General features: G+C 45.3%; 1 long non-coding RNA gene across 1 annotated transcript in view; it reads left to right on the forward strand.

Moving 5' to 3' along the window:
- The first annotated feature begins 789 nt into the window (after nt 1-789).
- The window catches only part of LOC138729164 (uncharacterized), a 113,893-nt gene continuing 94,873 nt past the window's right edge, over nt 790-19,809 (forward strand). The window contains exon 1 of the long non-coding RNA XR_011338840.1: nt 790-900. This is a non-coding gene — a long non-coding RNA (uncharacterized lncRNA). The remainder of the gene's footprint in view (nt 901-19,809) is intronic.

Below are 19,809 nucleotides of genomic sequence, written 5' to 3' on the forward strand. Positions count from 1 at the left end.
GAGATGAGCGTGGTTGCGGCAGAAATGAGCTTGGCACAAGATTTTACTTTATTTTTAGCCTGACTGGAAGTAGAAAGCCATCGAAATTTTGTAATTGAGCAATTTCCGGACCTGTTTTGCAAAATCTAGAAGATTCTGCTGTGCAGGTAAACATGCAAAGTACCCAAACCCAAGGGTTCCTCGTTTCCCATCACCTCTGTCTAGCTTCAGCCACAGCAACAGAAAGACTAAGGCAGTCATTTGGGATTTAGGTGGCTGTCGTAGAAATAACTAATTTGTCACTGTCTGGGTGAAGGGCTGGGTCTGAACCCTCACATCACTCCTTGGCAGCAAGCCCAGCAGAGGATGCAGGAACACCTTCGGATTGGGAAGGTCTCAGGTACTCTGGGAGTGGCAGCTGTGTAAACAGCAGCTGTAAGTAACTGTCATGTTTACGGCTTAAGCAAGACGAGGTTAAGCCTTTACACTGAGCATGTGGCTGTGGCTTGACAGTAAAGCTGACACATTGAGAAATAACTCTCCCAGTTACGTCAGAGCCAGGAAATTATCTCAATTAGAGAAATATCCTTTCCATTACAAGATATACCCAGTGTGCACTTCACTCAGAACTCTCTTAATCCAAGTGGCCCTGTCCCACTTCGCAAACATCCGCTAAGGAAGGTTTGATTTTGGACCTGAGATGCCCAGAGTCTGCGGGCAGTGAAATGCTACTTGGGATGCTGTTTGTAGGCAGCAACAAGGCTGCTTTGGTCTTCTGCTGACGCTGGTGGTTTGCAACCAAATCCGACAGTGACTAGCTTGGGCATTTCCTGCCTCAGTGAGCATCCCTGTCAACCACTGCATCTTGCTGTGATCCAGGTGGTACCATGTAGCAGGATACAAAGAGAAAAGCCCATCCTAGTAAGTCTCAAAACTTTTTATTAAATTCTTGAATTATTTTTTTTTTTTGAGATGTCCACCATGATTCAGAGCTTGTTGGTCTTCTGCTACTCTTGCACCATGGACCTGCCCCTGATTTACACCAATACCAATAGAAGCAGAATCAAAACCATAGGTGTGGTTTCTTTCCCTCACCTGCTCCTTCAGCCTGTTAACAGCAAGACTAACAGCTTCTTCCATTCTTTATGCTAGACTGTCCTGGGGACGCCCTTGTCCACATATTGGTGGACCTGCCTGAGGGTGAGATGCTGCTTTCTTGCTCTACGGCTCCAAAGTCACAAGTTGTGTTCCTGTGCTACCTCCATGGTGGCTGTCTGGAAGAGAACTGGGGTCGTGCTGGGATAAAGCTCCTAGCCCAACCTTCAGCTTTGTTACTCTGAACTTTGGCTAAACTTTTTCTGACTGTTCCCTTTCTTGCCCTCCCCTTCAGCTGTAAAGCCCGATGTTGCTGGCTTCATCTAACCAGCCCTACCTGCATTTTCTCCTCTTGTTTTAATCATTTCTGCTTCCGCATCTTCTGTAAGCCCTGCTGTAAGTAATCTCTGCAGACCCTGGGCAGAAGGTGCCAAGACCAGAGCCTCTCCCAGCCCACAGAACAAGGCTGAGGTTGTTGTCTGGTATGTCCCTTGGTCACACCACGACTGAACAAGCCCAGTCCCAGTGAGAGCCACGTGGTCCCGAAGCTGTCCTCTCTGCTGGGTTTGGCCTGGCCTCCCACACTGTCACATTTCACTCTGCTTGTTCCTGGTGAAACTGCTTTGTTTTTTCTTTTCTTTGTAAGAACAACTTCAAAGTCACTCTGAGAAGTACAGTTGGTGGTAACCCCTCCACAGTCCTAGCAACTGAAAACAAAGCTCCTGGTGTGGCTGCTCTGTGCAGGCACTTGTCATGCAATGAAGGGTGGTAGCTTCAAGCAGGTGTGGTGCCACTGACAAAGCTTTCCCTGTCTGTCTTGGGATGCTTCTGGTGATATTTCATGTCAAGGATTTGCCATCCTACAGTTCATCCTCCTTTCCACTTGGCACATGGAAAGACATTGCAGATGAACCCTAATAGATGCAAGTATCTCAGGTGGTCATAGGAGGTCTCTGCTGTTGACTGGAAATGGGCATTTGGAAATGCAATTTGCAGTGTAAGCAAAGTATAAACCTATAAAGCCCTAGGCTCAATTGTCCAGCTTTCACAAGATTACCTATTTTTATTGTTTCTGTTTACTGGGATGCCTGTATATCTCTCCTGGAGTCCTCTGTTCAGTTCTGGAGTCCTCCACACAGGAAGGACATGTATTTGTTGAAGTGAATCCAGAGGAGTACATGGAGATGATCTGAGGGCTGGAGCAACTCCCATCCAAGGACAGGCTGAGAGAGTTGGGGATGTTCAGCCTGGAGAAGAGAAGGTTCCAGGGAGACCTCAGAGCAGCTTCCAGTACTGAAAGGGGCTTCAGGAAAGCTGTGGAGGGGCTTTTGATCAGAGAGTGCAGGGATAGGATGAGGGGAATGATTTTAAGCTGAAACTGGGGAGATTAAGGTGAGATCTTAGGAAGAAATTTTTGACCATAAAGTTGGGGAGGCCCTGGCCCATTTTTCCCAGAGCAGGGGTGGCTGCCCCATCCCTGGATGGGTTCAAGGCCAGGATGGATGGGGCTTTGAGCATCCTGATCCAGTGGGAGGTGTCCCTCCCAGGGTCAGGCAGTTAGAACTGGATGGACTTTAATGTCCCTTCCAAACCAAACCTTTCCATGATTCTATGACATCTCCAAGGAAAGACATCTCTTTTTTTTTTTTTTTTTTTTTTTCCAACTTACTGGGTTCTTTGTCTCTCTAGAATGCATAGAAATCTACCTTTCAATTTTCTTCTGAAGGAAAGACAATCCCTTCAAATAGTTACACTGAATAGCTGACTTTGCTATGCCCAGGCTGTAGAACAGGAGGGTGCAGGGAAGGTTTGCTAATGCCTTTGCTTCAACTACACTTTTCCACACAGAATAACACAAAGTGAGTATCTCGGATCCCATACCAGTCTCCTTTCCGTGCTTAGAAAGAACATGGAGATACCTTCAACTGCATGAACTCTACCTGGCTTGTCAGAAATGCAAACACTGGTTTCCTGTGATAAGGCATGTGGATTCCTGCAGGTCGGAAATGCTTTACAAATATTTGCACAAGTAACTATTCGCTCATCTGTTGCAGGGTAGCTTCCTTACATGGATTTAATCATTTATTCGGGAAGCAGAAACACTTATTCACACAGCAACCCACGCCACGTAAATAGCAGGTTTCTGTTGGGAACAGGCTAGCTGAGATTCAGACAGATTTGGGGGTGATTTATTGATCCCAAAGTGCAAATTAAGTCTGACTTCAGCACTTTGCCTGTCTGCTGTGAATAATACAGGCAGAAAGTGAATACAGAACACTCCCACCAGTGGAAATGGAAAGCTGTGATTTGGCACTGTTTCACATTTGTTCTGCACAGATACATTTCTTCCACTGGGGGTACAGCGGTGCAAAACCAGCCTCAGCTCTTCACAGTGAAAAGTTCAGCTAGTCCTGCTTCCATAAAACCCCTGGGTTAAATGAGAACAGAAATACCCCTGCAGTCTCCTTGCACAGTTTCCCCAGTGCTGTGTAGACAGATGAAGCTCTTCAGGACTGGATCTCTGGTTGTATAATCAACCGTTCAACATCTTGCCTTCCTTTCTGAAGACAATCCTTCAAAAGTTATTTCCACTTCTCCCTCTAGGCTGGTAAACGAGCAGAGCTGTCTTCTCACAGAGCATCTTGACACCTTCTCACGAAGCCAGCGATGGATTAAGTGATGACAGGAAACCCAGTGAGGTTCTTGGTCAGGCTCGGGAGATCTTTGAATGATGATTTCTTGCTCTGTGGTGAGGGTGGGTGCGGATGTGGAGACAACTCACCTGGCAGCAGGTGCTGGAGCATGAGTGCCTAAGGCCACTGCATGGTCAGTACAGTCATCTGCTTTGTTTTCCTTTCTCACCCACAAAAACAACTGTGAGCACCAATTCTTTCACTTTTAAGCTCAGTGTCTGGGTTTGTCAGCTTGAACAAGAGTGAGGTGTGAGGTAGATTTTCTCAGGTCAGCATTTGAAGTGTCTGGTGTTGGCTGGCTGGACTTCACACTCCCCTTTCTGTCTGTCTTCTGCATTTTTACAGTTCAAAAAGGACTATCAGCCAGGCTTTTGATTGTCTAAGCAGAAGCAGAGAGGGTTTTCCTTCTGTCAGGGAACTCAGCAGCTGATCAAGTAACAGATTATTTTTCTTGAAAACCAACTTTTTAAGGTCAGCCTGTGAGAGGCGTTGGTCCATCCTGTGGTCAGGCTGAAAAGCTAATGTTTGTGATAGGACTGCTGAGATCAGGGAGATCCCATTGCTAATAACAACATGGAAGTTTTAATCATCAAGGACAAGGATTTACTTTCACATTAGTAGATGGCTGTTTGCTGAGGTTATTCTCCTCCTTTATGATGTGATATTACTTATTTAAATTATAATATAAATAAATGCAAAATCTAAAGCAGCCATTCAGGAAAATACTTCGGATGGTTTGTGACTAGTTGGCAAGGGGCACTGGGGGTTTCCTCCATGTGGCACACTGCCCCGTGCAAGAACACGCCTGGCTAAACAGCTGCCCTTGGCAACTTTGCAGGGAGTAAAACTGATATCAGTTCAAGCATATTTCACCTGAACGCATTCGTCATGTCTGCAAGCATCTCCTCACCAGTCTGCAATGTGAACGGGTGGGGTTCGTGCATTTTCTGGCATTTGAGGAATGAACCTAAATATTTCCAGGGCTGCATGCAGATTCACTGCTTTCATTCCCAAGCCTGTTCCCTGAAGGAAATCCAAACTTGTTCCTTGCCTCTCCGTTCCCAGATGTCCTGGCAATAAGGATCAGTCTTTGATCTAAGATCACCCTCTCAGCAGGAGGCTGAGCAGATGCAAAGGTTGGAGGGCTCCCTATGCTGGTGTGGCTTGAGCAGCCCCAGGAGGGCTTGGCAATGGCTTGGGAGAAACACAGAGGGACTTTTGGGGCTGGCACAGGCCTGATCTAAGTAACTTCATCTCATATATTCATCTCAGTTCTGGAGTCCTCAGGACAGACATGGATCTGTTAGAGGAAGTCCAGAGGAGTCCATGGAGATGATCTGAGGGCTGGAGAACCTCTCATATGAGGACATGCTGAGAGAGTTGGGGATGTTCAGCCTGGAGAAGGGAAGGCTCCAGGGAGATCTTAGAGCAGCTTCCAGTGCTGAAAGGGGCTACAGGAAAGCTGTGGAGGGGCTCTTGATCAAGGAGTGCAGGGGTAGGACAAGGGGGAATGGTTTTCAGCTGAAAGGGGGAGATTGAGACGAGATCTTAGGAAGAAATGTTTTCCTGTGAGGGTGGGGAGGCCCTGACCCAGGTTGCCCAGAGCAGTGGTGGCTGCCCCATCCGTGGAGGGGTTCAAGGGCAGGTTAGATGAGTCTTTGAGCCCATGGCAGGGGGTTTAGGATTGGATGGTCTTCACTAACTAACCATTCTATGAAGTTAGGAATTAAATGAGATTGTACAACTTGGTTTATTTAATGTCTTTCCCAGTGGGTAGGAATATATCTCAGTCTGGCTCCAGTACAGTCTCATGCTGCTGCTGGTTTGTGGTGAGCTGGCAGTTCCTTGGCACTAGCGCTTTTAAGGAAGGACCAAGCCTTTGCATGCCAGTTACTGACCCAAAGAAGAGCTGACTTTCAAATTCTGTCTGCTGCTTTTTATTAACTCACTCCCTTTTCGGGTGCTTGGGGAGGGGCTGACTCCTAGAGGAGTGCCCTACCAAATGCTTCTCTTGAAAACAATTTCTTCCTCCTCCTTACTTCTTTCTTTTGATTTTTTTTCTACAGACCCATAGAGCTTCTCTTCCAGCTTCTCCACCTCCAATCCTCCCCACTCCTGGATATGCTTTCCCTTGCATGACTCTGGTGGTCCAAATTCTATCAGTATTAATGGTCTTGGGCTCCTTTTTCTCAGGCCTGGAACTTTGCTTTTACCAACAATTCTGTCATCATCAGAAGCATTGACAGATCGGGAGATTCCTCCAAGTATCTCTTATAATTGCTTTTTCCTTTTTGTGTTCAGTGGTGGGCAGCAAGTTTTTTGCTCAACAAAACAGTACTGAGATCAATGGAAAAGCTGCATTTTCATTTTTTATAACTAGAATATTATTGCAGCCGATTGATGAGCAGAAGGAAGAGTTGCCGCAGTCCTCTGCTCTTCTTTAGCCACCTGGGATGTTAAATCAGTGGGGAAATGAAATAAACTCTTATCGCAGTTGAGAGGGATGTGCTGAGCTGTGGAGTTGGCTGGAGCATCACAAGTGACTGTGAAGAGGGAAGGATAAATCTTTATTCAGGGCTCCAGGATTTACACAGGCCAGCGTACCTCTGTGTGGTTCTCCCTGTAGTGTTTGCCTGGAACTGACAGGCAGGTTCCCGAAGCTGGATGGTGCTTGGACCCAAAGGAGGTGAAGATGATTGCAGCAGCAGTGAGTATGGCTGTGGCAGGTAGGGTGATGTGTGTCCTTCTCTTCTAGCGTGGCCCTTCTCCTAAAAGATGAAATAAGTGATTGTTCAGCAAAATCTATTTTTCTGAGTCTATGAGGGGCCAAAGAATCATAGAATAGTTTGGGTTTGAAGGGATCTTAAAGATTATCTTGTTCCAACCCCCCTGCCCTGGGCAGGGACATCCCACTGGATCAGGCTGCCCAAGCCCCATCCAGCCTGGCCTTGAACATCTCTAGGGATGGGGCAGCCAAAACTTCCCCAGGCAACCTGAGCCAGGGCCTCATCACTCTCATTGTGAAGAAATTCCTCCTTGTGTCCAGTTTAAATCTGCCCCTCTCCAGTTTATAGCCATTGCCCCTTGTCCTACCACTACAAGCCTTTGTAAACAGTGCCTCCCCAGCTTTCTTGTAGTTCTCTGCTCTGCAGCCAGGTTCCCCTTTCTGTGCCAACTGCCTGGCAGATGCATTCGTGAAGTAAGCAGTTCTGCTTGGGAGGTTTTGTGACTCTGACTCCTTGCAGCTGCTCCTTGTGGCTGTTTTGGTTACCTCTCATCTTTCCTTCCTGCAGACTGGGAAGAGGTAGCGCTGCTGTCAGCGCACTGGCCATGAGTGTGGCTGGCACCCATCCTTGTCTGTAAGCCTTTATTCACATCATAGCTCCGTCCACAAATCATTCCTGGACCTGGGCTACAGGAAATTTCTCTGGCAGAGTGTACAATCATAGAATCATTAAGGTTGGAAAAGACCTCTAAGATCATCAAGTCCAACAGTCAGAGGGACCGCCCCATTGAGCAAATGGGTTACAGAAGTTGTAGGCATTGCTAAAAGGCATCCTTTCTTTCCATCCATATCTTTGTACAAAAATATAGCAAAATAAAAATGAAATCTTGAAGCTCTTTGGAGCTGCTGCATTTTTGGTGTCAGGGAATGGGAACCTTGAGTGTGTTCCACCTTTCCTGTTCTGAATCCCAATGTCGATTAAACAAACTCCAGTCTCTCTCTGTCCTATAAATCCAGAGCTGAAGACATAGGAAGCCATACCTGGGACTCTGTAAGCCATGCCATACATCTGTGATAACGTACTGCTACTTGCCATGCCACCCTAGGCTGCTGCCCCAGGTGTGCTGCTCAGGTTCCAGCACCCTGCCCAGAGTTCCCTTCCAGTCGCCAGTCGCTGACCCCTTCTCACGTGGCGTTCTTGTTGTCACCGCCAGAGTAACATGGTGTGAATATGTGACTCATGCCTCGGCAGCCTGTGAAATCACCCACTCAGCTGTTCCTGGAGCATGGACTCACCTAGGAGAACAGCTCACGTTGCAGCAGTGGTCCTGATGCTGCGAGCTGACAGCCTATTTACTGGGAGCAGGATGCTGCAGCAAACAGTAAGTTAGAAACACTGTGCTTGGGATTTTCAAGGCAGACAGAAAGAAGTTAAGCAGGTTCCCTAGGTGTTTTTAAAATGGTATTCTGAAAACACCATTGTTTTTACATTCTATAATCACCTGTAGTGTCTTGGAGTCTGGCCTTAAAATGCCACAGCTTTTCTTTAGCTTGTGCAGTAGAGACTCTATCTTTGTTTTCAGCATTAGAAAAGCAGAAAGTATTGTATGCTGCTCTTGTTTGTTTTATTCTGATCTCCTGGGAGATGTTGCAATTGAGTTCAGCTAAGTGGAGAATGTTGTTTCCAGCAGTTGTGCCTTAACATTCTTCGACTTCCTTGAAACTGCAGACATTTAGGACCAAATGGTGGGAATGGCCAAAGCTGCAGAGGGCTAATATCAGTGGAAATATTGGAGATGATGTTGATGTCTCAGGGACGACTATGTAAACACAGCTGAGTAGTGCCTAGCAGGGTCCAGACCAAAGTTAACTCAGTGAAATTCAGATAGAAGGGGAACCAAAGCATCCCCTTGCTAATGTTGGAAGGGTACTGAACCCCTCAGAATCACAGAATTGGAAATGACCTTTAAGATCAAGTCCAACCAGCCTAACACTGCCACGTTCACCACTAACCCATGTTCCAAAGCACTACTTCTGTGCATGTTTTAAATCCCTCCAGGGGAAGTGATTCCACTGTTTCCCTGGGCAACCTGTTCCAATGTTTGATTACTCTTTTTCAGAGAAGAAAGTTTTCCTGATATCCAATATAAACTTCCCCCGAAGTAATTTCCTCTCGTCCTGTCACTTAGGAGAAGAGACCAGCACCCACCTCACCACAACCTCCTTTCTGGGAGCTGCAGAGAACGATGAGGTCTCCCCTCAGCCTTCTCTCTTCCAGACTGAACATCCCCAGTTCTCTCAGCTGCTCCCAGAACCCCTGGGCTCCAGGTACTTCCCCAGCTCTGATTCCTTCTCTGGGTGTACTCCAGCCCCTCAATGTCTTTCTTGTACTGAGTGGCTCAAAACTGAACGCAGGATTTGAGGTGAAACCTCACCAGCACTGAGCACAGGGGGCGATCACTTCCCTGCTCCTGCTGGCCACACCATAGCTGATCCAAGCCAGGATGCTCTTGGCCTTCTTGGCCACCTGAATAAATGCTGGGTCAGGTTCAGATGCTGTTGAGCAATGCCTCCAGGTCCTTTTCCACCAGGCAGCTTTGCGGCCACTCTTCCCCAGGCTGAGAGCATTGCATAGAATTGTTGCGGCCCAAGTGCAGAAACTGGTACTTTTGCCATGCTGAACCCCATCCCATTGGTATCAGCCTCTCCATATACCTCTGTAGAGACTTCGTTCCCTTCAGCAGATCAACACTCCTGCACAACCTGGTGTCATGTGCAAGCTTGCTGAGGGTGCACTTGGTCCCCTTGTCCAGATAATGAATAGAGAGACTAAACAGAACTGGCCTCAACACTGAGCCCTGGGGACACCACTTGTGACTGGCTGCCAACTAGACTTAGCTCCATTCACCACGACTCTCTGGGCTCAGTTATCCAGCCATTTCTTTACTGAGTTAGAAGTATGCCCATCTAAGCCATGAGCTGCCAGCTTCCTTAGGAGAATGCTGTGGGAAACAGTGCCAAAGGGTTTACCAAAGTCAATGTAAACAACATCCACAGCCTTTCCCTCATCTTCTGAGCAGGTCACCTTGTCACAGGAGGAGATCAGGTTAGTTAAGTGGGGCCTTCATTTCCTAAATCCATGCTGTCTTAGCCTGATCACCTGGTCCTCCAGGTGCATGATGGCACTCAAGTTTATCTGCTCCATAACCTTTCCCAGCACCAAGGTCAGGCTGACGAGAGTGTACTTCCCCAGATCCTCCTTCCAGCCCTTCTTGTAGGTGGGAGTCACATTTGCTAATCTCCAGTCAGCTGGGACCTTCCCAGTGCATGTCCTGCCAATGCCTCTCGGAGATGCCAGTGACAAGGTCAGTGCCACTGTCTTGGTGTTCCCCCAGATCCTGGGAGGTGACAGAGCACTTCCTCGCTTGCACTCAGTCTGTCCTGCCTGGGCAGGCCTGGGAAATTCACTCCCTTGTCAATCCATGGAGCAGGTCCAATACCAGTTATTTTAAAAATCTTGATATCTGTGTCTGTTACACACACACACACTTGAGTTTTTCCAGTCTGAGGAGACTGTTTAACACAGCTGTGGCTGCCTGGCTTTGCTGCAGATGCAAAAACACCTGGAGACTTCAGGATGCTTCAGGGTCTTTTGATTTGATGCTTCCAAGCCAAGGCAAGGTGATGTCTCCATTCTGGGAATGAATCACATCAAAGCTTGAGGACCTTTTTGGTCTCCTCATATTTCCATCCCCATAAAGAAGAATCTGTCAGCTGCCTGCTGCTGACAATTCAGCATTGTGTCAGGCAGTAGCAATTTGCCCTGCTCTCACCCCAGGCTGAGTTACGAGTTAGACACCAGCTTTGGGAACGCTTTTACTGAAGGAGAATGGGCCGTGGCCAGCTCTGCATCTTCTGACGTGTCTCTTTGCAGATGGCAGGGCCTTAGCACAACCGCAGAACATGCATGACTGCAGGCAGACCTCAGAGTCTGTCTTCCTCCTTCAGCTAGGATTAAAGGTTAAAAACCAGATGGGTTGTTTTGCAATCTTGTTACAGTAATGACCCCATTGCAAGAATTATCACTTCTGTCATTCTATGTTTTCTCCTTTCCTAACATTCTTCAGGGAAATCTTTGTTGTGTCCAGATGCTCTGTGACATGTAAAATTGCAGATCTTATTACTCAGACACACTGCAGCAGCTGGATGTCTGTTAAAGTCTTCCCACCTTGGCTCTGAACCCAGCCCATATCTGGAGAGATTAACAGGAGAGCAGATAAGATCATGCCGTGACCTAGATCTGTATCATAGACTCTCAGCTGTCCAGCTTTGCTTTGCTCTGTTGTTAGCATGGACAGATGACCTTCCTGCGTCAAGGGGGCAGCCTCATCTCCCAGGATTGTGTTTCCTATAAGGCTGTTCATTGGAAACTTGAAGGGTCTTTGACCAACAGCTGATGCATCCATTCTTCTGCTACCAACTGTTAATTCAAGAGGCCAGAGACCATGCAGTTATTTTGAGTGATAGGAAAGGAAAACTGGAGATTTTTGTTGGGAAGTTCTTATTCATTCACTGTTTACTGGAAGATCTTTGATGGTGTTTCCTTCAAGGATGACATAGTACTTCATTCACTGGTCAGATGGACAGCTCAGGAGCCTGGACTTGGCTAGCTGGAGACATTTTGGCATGAATCCTCAGCAAAGGACCAGCTCACGTCCTGCTGCTTGGGGAATCCAGTGACCAGCAGGCTTGTGGCTACAGGGCCTGCAAACCCTGGCTTCATAAACTCTCTGTAGCTGTGGATGCTTCACAATAGGAGTGATGCAAGCTGTTGCCATGTATCCAACATCAGTGCAGACATCAGTACCTAGAAGGACCCTGTTTTGAGGATTAAGGCACTAAATGGGCCTGAAAAACTTGGTCTTATTGAGATGGGGTTGTTTAGCCTGGAGAAGAGGAGGCTGAGGGGAGACCTCATTGCTCTCTACAACTACCTGAAAGGACGTTGTGGAGAGGAGGGTGCTGGCCTCTTCTCCCAAGTGACAGGAGACAGGACGAGAGGGAATGGCCTCAAGCTCTGCCAGGGGAGGTTTGGGCTGGGCATTAGGAAAAAATTTTTCATGGAAAGGGTCATTGGGCACTGGCACAGGCTGCCCAGGGAGGGGGTTGAGTCACCTTCCCTGGAGGGGTTTAAGGCACGGGTGGACGAGGTGCTAAGGGACATGGTTTAGTGTTTGATGGGAACGGTTGGACTCGATGATCCGGTGGGTCTCTTCCAACCTGGTTATTCTATGATTCTATGATTCAATGATTCTATGATATCTGCACAAGTCATCTAGGGACTCAGAGATATCCTTGGTCTCCCCAATTTTTTTCCTGTGGCATCTTTTGCTTCGAAGATGTAGTGCTTGTTCTGTGGAGACACTTGTGTAGTTAGGGGAAAGGGGGCAGGAGAGGCTGGCTCTGGCTGAGGGGAGTCATAACCAGGTTTTTGCATCCCACACAGAAACCTGGTGTCTTTGCCCCAAGCAAGGTGAAAGGGGTTATCCCAGACAGAGGGGCTGTGGCTCTGACACAGTGCACGCTGTCTTTAATGACGCTGGTTTGGAAGGCACTGATTTTGCATCCTTTCAGTGTTATCCTGTCTCTGCATCACCTTTGATAAAGGACCCTGTTTCCGCAACGCAATAAACAGAGGCTGAGACCCTGATAAATACCACTGTCCATTGTTTCTTCTGCCTTAGAGAAACTAAACTATTTCTGACTTATCACTGCAGAGGATACCACTTCAGCATGTTACGTATTGTGAAAATAATATAAATGACACACAAGAAAACCAACTTATTCTGAATGCATCATTTTCCTTCAGATTTTCCTCTGTTTTTTCTGTTTGAGAAGCTACAAATATTTGTCTCTGCATACTCACTTTACCACTCATGGCTTATGTGGTTCCCACCCTCTTTCCCTAAGGAAGTCTGTGGGAATTTTTTTTACTTATGGGCAAGAATCTAAGATTTCTCATGAATTTTCTCCTGCAAACTCAGTCCTGCGGATCTAAATGACTGCTTGATTTGAAAGGAATGTGGCCACTGTTCCTTTGAATGCCATTGCATAGGGAACAAGGTAAGGGACAAGGAAGCTTTATTATTACAACATTTTCAGTGCTTTCCCCAGTGCAGGCTTCTCTGTTCACCCTTTGCATCTCTCTTTCTTCCCTTGCCCTGTCTCCTCGCTGCCCCTTCACCTTATTCCCTTCTGGGGAAAGCATTTCTGGGAAGGTAGACCTGGTTTCCTATCAACCCAACGGCATATGTTCCTCCTTCCTTCCTGCATCTCCTCTCTGCTGGGGAATTACTACTGGGGTTCACCTGATGTGGGGTTTCCCAGTGCTGCTGATCCCACGTCTGAATTCCTCCCAGTCGCTTATTTACAAAGGGAACCCCAAGGAAGGATCTGTAAAGATTTTTGTTTGCACTTGTATTTAAGGAACAACAACTCAGTGGAATTTGGCTTCCTTTTTACTACAGGATTGAAACAGGAACAGCTGTCCTAATGACAAAAGAATTGATACAAGACATATGCTCCGTTATTTCGTGCTTCTTTTCATTTAATGATCGAAAAGTTCCCTAAGGAGTACAAGCAATGTGATTTTCCACCTTTATTCCAAAGCAGAACTGAGCTCGAGCCCGTAACCAGCACAGGGAGGAAGAGCCATGAAGCAGTTCCCCCAAGGAATTGAGTCCATGAGCCAGTGGTCCTCTATCCACTCCATCTTGGGGTGAGCGTTGGACTCCTTTTGAGTGAATTTCTCATTCTGCATGCAGAATATTCCTAGTTTCTGTTAAAGCAAATCCCCTGGCTACCTGCATATTTCCACAAAAGGCAGATTTCTTTCAAATTCTCCAGCAGGATGGAATTCATAGTTGCAAGACGAAAAACCAGCAGAAGTCAAACGAAAACAATTCTAAATCAGCACTTAATCCATTGGATTTTCAAAGTCTGATAACTTCATAAGAGAGTATTGCATTGTTTCAGGCCTTCCTTCTGCCAGTGGAAATATTTACCCCTTTAAAAGCACAGTGTAGGTGTTTAATGAAGCTGGAACAATTAAGGCACACATATAATGCTGTACATTTTAATTGCTCATTTGTTGTAGTCCACCATTACAGCATTGTAGGATATTTTAAATCTATGCAATTTTAATTAATAGCTTTATGGAAATAAAATGTGCCCTCGGCACTGAATTTAAAATGAAACCTGTGCCACAGATTAACTGATGTTAGACCTGAGGGGTAGAAATGAAATCATCTACTCCCAAAAACTTACGTCCTTTTTTGGCTACTATAAGTGTGAACCTCCTCCCAGCCCCATTACTTGTGATATAATTAACATTAAAGAAACCACAATATCTCTCCGCTTAGAATGGGAAAACTGCATGTACTGGTCTTCTGAGATGTCTTCACCTAAACCATGGCAGACTCAAGCAGAGCTCTGCTAAGGTTGTGGAGGCAAGTAGGTGATGGGAGCTTGTGCAGGCAAGAATAAATGGAAATCCTGATGAGATCATATACACTGTTGAGCTGTAGATTTATCATAGACTCACAGAATCATAGAATGGTTTGGGTTGGAAGAGACATTAAAGATGTCATGGGCAGGGACACCTCCCACTGGATCCGGCTGTTCTAAGCCCCATCCAGCCTGGCCTTGAACCCCTCCAGGGATGGGGCAGCCACCACCGCTCTGGGCAACCTGGGCCAGGGCCTCCCCACCCTCATCATGAAAAATTTCTTCCTAATGTCTAATCTGCCTCTTTTGCCTCCCAATTTAAAGCCATTCCCCCTCATCCTATCTTTACAGTCCCTTGTAAAAAGTCCCTCCCCATCTTTCTTGTAGGCCCCCTTCAGGTACTGGAATGCTGCTATAAAGTCTCCTATAAGAAGGAAAAGTATAAGTTTCTCCTATAAGAAAAGCCTATTATTTACTTCAGAATGGTGAACTTTATTCAGTGTGCTCTGTAATAGGACACCAGCATTTTTCCATGCTGAGCAGGAACATGTTCAAGTCGATCAGAAGTTTCTTCTAGCCATCACTCTCCCTTCTCTGAGTTTCAGTGAAGAACTTCAAGTCAGTGCAAGTAAAATAAAAACTAAACACTTCGCTTTGGTGTTGGTAGAAGTTTCATTACACATAGCTTTCTGTAATTGCAACTAGAAGTGATTCAAGCTGTTGTCTCATGTATAATAGCAGTAAAGCAAGAGACAGACCAACCAAGGAAAAATGCTTACTTAGTGTGAATGAGCATTAGGGATGAGTTGACACAAACTTGTTTTGAGAAATTCTTGCTTCTACAATGTAGTTTTTAAAATTGCCACCTCTCTTGGAAATTAAAAAAGGCACTAGCAAGGGCCTTCTTTATGGTAGATGCTGATTTAGGTTATGGATATGAGCACCCTTAGGATCGCTGACCTGAATCCCCATTTCTGGTCTTTGTTTCTTTGACTCTTTTTGATTGAACCATTATAAGAACTTCATTGAGAATAGTATTCAAATTTATATTCTCACCTGAACTTTGTCTTCATAGATATTCTGTATCTAATTTCAGTTGTGTGGTTGCTTTTACTTGATCCTGATGGACATGACCCATGTGTTTCATTTCAGTGCAATTGATCTGGAGACTTGTAAGGGCATCTAGCTTGCCGCAAGAGGCTGTTGGGAATATCCAGCTTGGGTAAGGCAGGGCTATAAGATACTAAGCAAAAGTATGTCCATCTGCCCATCCATCCTTATTTTTTGAACAGAACACACACAACTGTGTGATATTTGGGTTCAGACCTGATTTAGATCTCAGCTCCTGGTCTGATTCTGCTCAGGTGAGTGTTTAAGGTCAGGTGTCTCAATGCACTGCCAAAACCCTATTTCACTCTCTTACTGCTCCCTTTTGTTTGATTATTTCCTTTCTTTTGGACAAAGCCAAGTCTTGCTAGGAAGCAAGTAAAACCACAATTTTTCATCTGAAAAAAATAAAAGAATTTAGGTACTGAGTGATGCCTTTTTCATTGTAAATGTGCAGTTTTAGAGACAATTTTTGACCTGACCTTACCTGCTTTGCATCTGCAAAGCATGAGGTGCGGCTCCTGGTCAAGCACCAAGATGGTACCGTTGCCTTGATTGTGGCCTTTTGCCCCTGCCCTCACTTATAAGTGCATATCCAGAATGGTCAGACGGGCCAGAAAATGATTTTATTTAATAGGTGAGTTCTCAGGAAGGAGATTTTGTGCTAAAAACTGAATGTCAGCTTAACAAGCAATCTGATTTTGTTGTTTGTCCTATTGCTGGGTTTGGTATTCTTACTCTTAAATGCTGAATAATACTGCTGACTTCCAGAGAATATTAAACAAGATAAAATTTTCTATTAAGAAATCAAGGCAAATACTTTGGGTTTGCTGTGCCCTGATCAGCTGTGCTGATTGGAGTGGGGTAAGGCTTCCACTAAATTACAGCCAGATGTTTTCCTCCTCTGCAAGCCTCTTGATTTGACCAAAACTGGAGAGGTCAAAGGCATGTTAGCCGAAAATCAGAAGTCCACTCACCTGGACGTCGATGAGTATAGACTTCAAAAGAACTACTAGCAAGATGACTCAAGCTATATCAAGAGTTCCTTGTTTTTGAGGAAGTGGGAGAGGTGCCAATGACTTTGCAACTGGTTGTACTATTTCTGAGGAATGATTAATCCCTCTGTGGGATATTTGCAAACAGGAAGGGAGAGGCTATGTTTTCTATAGACTATAAATATTATACAGTTTAATGGGGAGTGTTTCATTTTTATGCGTACAGTTTATATTGGTGAGGAAACAGGATGGCCTACAGGGCAGGGTGTGCTTGCTGCTACCTACACAGCAGTATTTACAATGGGCTCATTTAAATAAGCGATGCTGGTTTTATTTCGTTTCTGAGGCAGGTAAGTGTGTTTCTGAAATCACATCTGCAGGAGAACATGCAGCAGCTGGCAGCACCAGCTGGTCATTTTTGAAGAAAGGTGAGACCAAGAGGGGAAATTTGTGCCCCAAATGCAGGACCCGGCACTTGGCTTTGTTAAACCTCATCCCGTTGGTCTCAGCCCAGTGGTCCAGCCTGTTCAGATCCCTTTGCAGAGCGTCCCAACCCTCCAGCAGATCGACATTTCCACCCAGCTTAGTGTCATCCGCAAACATTTTGCAACATTCCTGAAGCAATAAAGTTTGACGAAACTGGTCAAAGCTGCTTGCCTTGACTCATCTCTCTCAGATCCTGGGAGGCCTTTGCACTGCTTTTTCATGATGGCCATCAGCTTTAGGAAGCATGGCTCACAGCTGAAGATGATGGAGTTCAGGACCAGGTGCAGAAAGGCAGCACAAGGGATATTATAAAGGTTTGAGGAACTGGGAAGTGGCCCTGGAAACTAAACCTGCAAGTCACAGCCCTCATTGCTAATCCCGCGTTGGCATGGATGAGTTCTGTGAACATCTGCTTTGCTTCTGGTTTGGTTGTTTCTTACCTTTATGGCTTCTTAAGAGTGTGAACAAGTCACAGGCGATTACTGAAGGAGCTCACCATGCCCTGTAAATGTGGCACAAGGTAAACAAGGATTGGGGCTTTAGCTTCTTAAAATCAGATGTCTCCAGAAGTGCCACAGATTTGGCATGCAGCACTGGCACGGTCTTAGGTCATGGGCTGGTTTTCCAAGGTTTTAAGAGTAATCATAGAATAGTTTGGGTTGGAAGGGACATTAAAGATCATCTAGTTCCAACCCCTCTATGATGGGCAGGGACATGTCCTGCTAGATCAGACTGCCCAAGGAAACAGAGTCTGTATTCTTTACAGAAAGGGTCTGTATTCCTCTGACTGTGCCTCCTGAGAAATGCCCTGCCTGGGTAAATGCCCCCACCAACTTTCCTCTGACTGTCCTTGGGAGGCTTGCTCATGCTGCTGAGGACCCTGTCTGGTGTTGTGTTGCTTCTTGGTCTGAACGCATAGAAGCAAACCCAAGCTGAGCATGTGCCTGGGTTTGCTTACATCCCTGTGCTTCCAAGTCCCTCTACTGCAGCTACACTCTGCCAAGCAGGGTAAGTGGGGGAATATGAATCCTCCACAGGCAGGCAGGGCTCAGATCACCTACTGAGTGCCTTGGTCTTTGCTTTCACTGAAAGAGGAGAAAAAAAGAAAAGGTAAAAAATACAAAAGTACTTCATGTTTTATCTCTGGTTAACATTGTGAGCCAAATTTGTGATTTCATTAATTTTTTTTTATTTTTTAAATGAAAATCTACTTCTTAAAGAAGTAGTCTGTGGTGACGCTGTCTGCTGTGAGGGTTCATCTCAGTACTTCCACTGCTTTGTGCTGGGCTGGTGTTCTGCCCCTGGCTGGCTGGGACACCCCTCTTCTCTATTCCTGCCTTCGGCCCCAGCTGGAGTGTCTACTGATGCCAAGCTTCCTGCTATGTTCTGACTTCATGTGACACCCACCAGCGGCTGGAGGAGTCTGCACACTCCTGCATGTCTGCTAGGCAAGCCCACTAATGACAACCATCCAAGAGATGTTCTGTTATCTTCAAGCGCTCTAAATACACCATCCTCCTCCATTTCATTGATGATATAAGAATAAATATCAAAAAAGCCCAAACATCTCAGGTGTCCCCTAAGGTCCCTCTACCTCCTCCAGTATTTCCACAGAAACATCTCACAGCAGCACACTGAGCAAGAAAATTTAGCCAGGAATAACGAAATGAGGGACGTGTCCTTTGCAAGCCAAAGGCAATTAGGTTTGGTAAATGCAATATGAGACAAGGGAATAATTTATGGCTGCATAGAGGCTTCAGTGCAGGGAGTAGCTCTATCTTGCAGGCTTCAAATGAACCCAGTAAAAGCAAGAAGGTAAGTGTGGTTGTGACACTTGGTGGTCCCTGCAGGTTAGCAGGCTGCTGGCAATGTTCTTTGTTAAAGGTCAAAGCAGATATTAACATCACTATTCAAAAAGCTGGGGGAAATGCTCACAACTTTACAGCATCCTTAATTTGCTAAGGTGGAAATCAATCCAGTTGTCAGGTTTAGGTGATGCTTGCCTCCTTGTTTTAACCTCAGTTTTAACCTGTGGTATCTTTACAGTTGTGAGTTAGTATGGTGCTCAATGCAAAACAAGTAGAAAGAGAAAACCAGATGATTCTGTAGATAGTTTTCCTTTCTGCCTATTCACTGGAGATCATTGCCTTTGCCTTTCTAAAAGTTGGGGTGTTCTCTTTTTCACCATTTTGATGATCAAACTAAACGCTCTTTGGGGGGAAACCAGCTCGTAAAATTCAATGTCATTGGTTTTCATTTGTTTGCTGATGCATTTCCCAATTCCTTCGCATTTTCTCATTTCATTTTTCATGTGTTCAGGGCTCTCAGTTGTAATCTTCTTCCTCTAACAAATGAAGTGAGTCATATTCTGGCTTCTTCTCAGTGGCAAAAGTATGCACAGATTAACAAATGCCTCCTCGATGACATAATACCTTCTCCTTTGAGCTTTGCAAGGTTTGTTCGTTGTCCTTCAGTATGAACTGGATGATGTGGTACCAAATGAAACACATTTTGAGGGTATAAAATCCATTGTAATTATGAATTGTATTTCTCTGTGGCATGATAGGTGCTTCTCTGCAGCAGTTTGAAAATATTTATTGAAAGAAAGACATTAACAAGGGTTCAGGATCTAATGTTGAACTCTAGGTTGAAAAAAATCTTCTCATGTAGAACAATAATCCTAATGAGACCTTGTGATACATTGAATTAGGTATTTTTCATGGGAGTATCCACATTTAGAAGAAAACTTCAGATTTTAAGATAAGGGAATTTAAATGAAAGACATTTGTGTGGCAGGCATTCTGAAGCATCAATATTGCAAAGGGTATTTTCTTTAGAAAGTACAAAAGTTTCTCTTTCACCTTTTTCAAAGAAAGGAAGTCTTCGGTGTTTTTATTAATTAAACATCTGTATTTTTCATTTTCATCTCATGTTAATGTTGAAAAACCAAATGTCAGAAATTGCCCTGGGTGGAATTTCTGGTTTTGAGTGTGGTAGACTCAAAATCAACCCCCCATCATTAAACTTGCTTAGGCAAAAACTAACTTTGTACAAGTCATTTGCCTGTCATTCCCTCTTTCCTTAATAGTTTTGCATGTTCAAAGGTTAAAAGTTTCAAAGCTGTGAGGACTTTTATGCAAGAAGTAAATACAGAATAAAGCTTATATTTTAGATTATTTTCACCTGTGTTTTTCAAAGTTCTCTCTGTGAGATGGACTGCCTG

Source organism: Phaenicophaeus curvirostris, chromosome 20 (assembly GCF_032191515.1).
Source record: "Phaenicophaeus curvirostris isolate KB17595 chromosome 20, BPBGC_Pcur_1.0, whole genome shotgun sequence".
Classification (NCBI taxonomy): domain Eukaryota; kingdom Metazoa; phylum Chordata; class Aves; order Cuculiformes; family Cuculidae; genus Phaenicophaeus; species Phaenicophaeus curvirostris.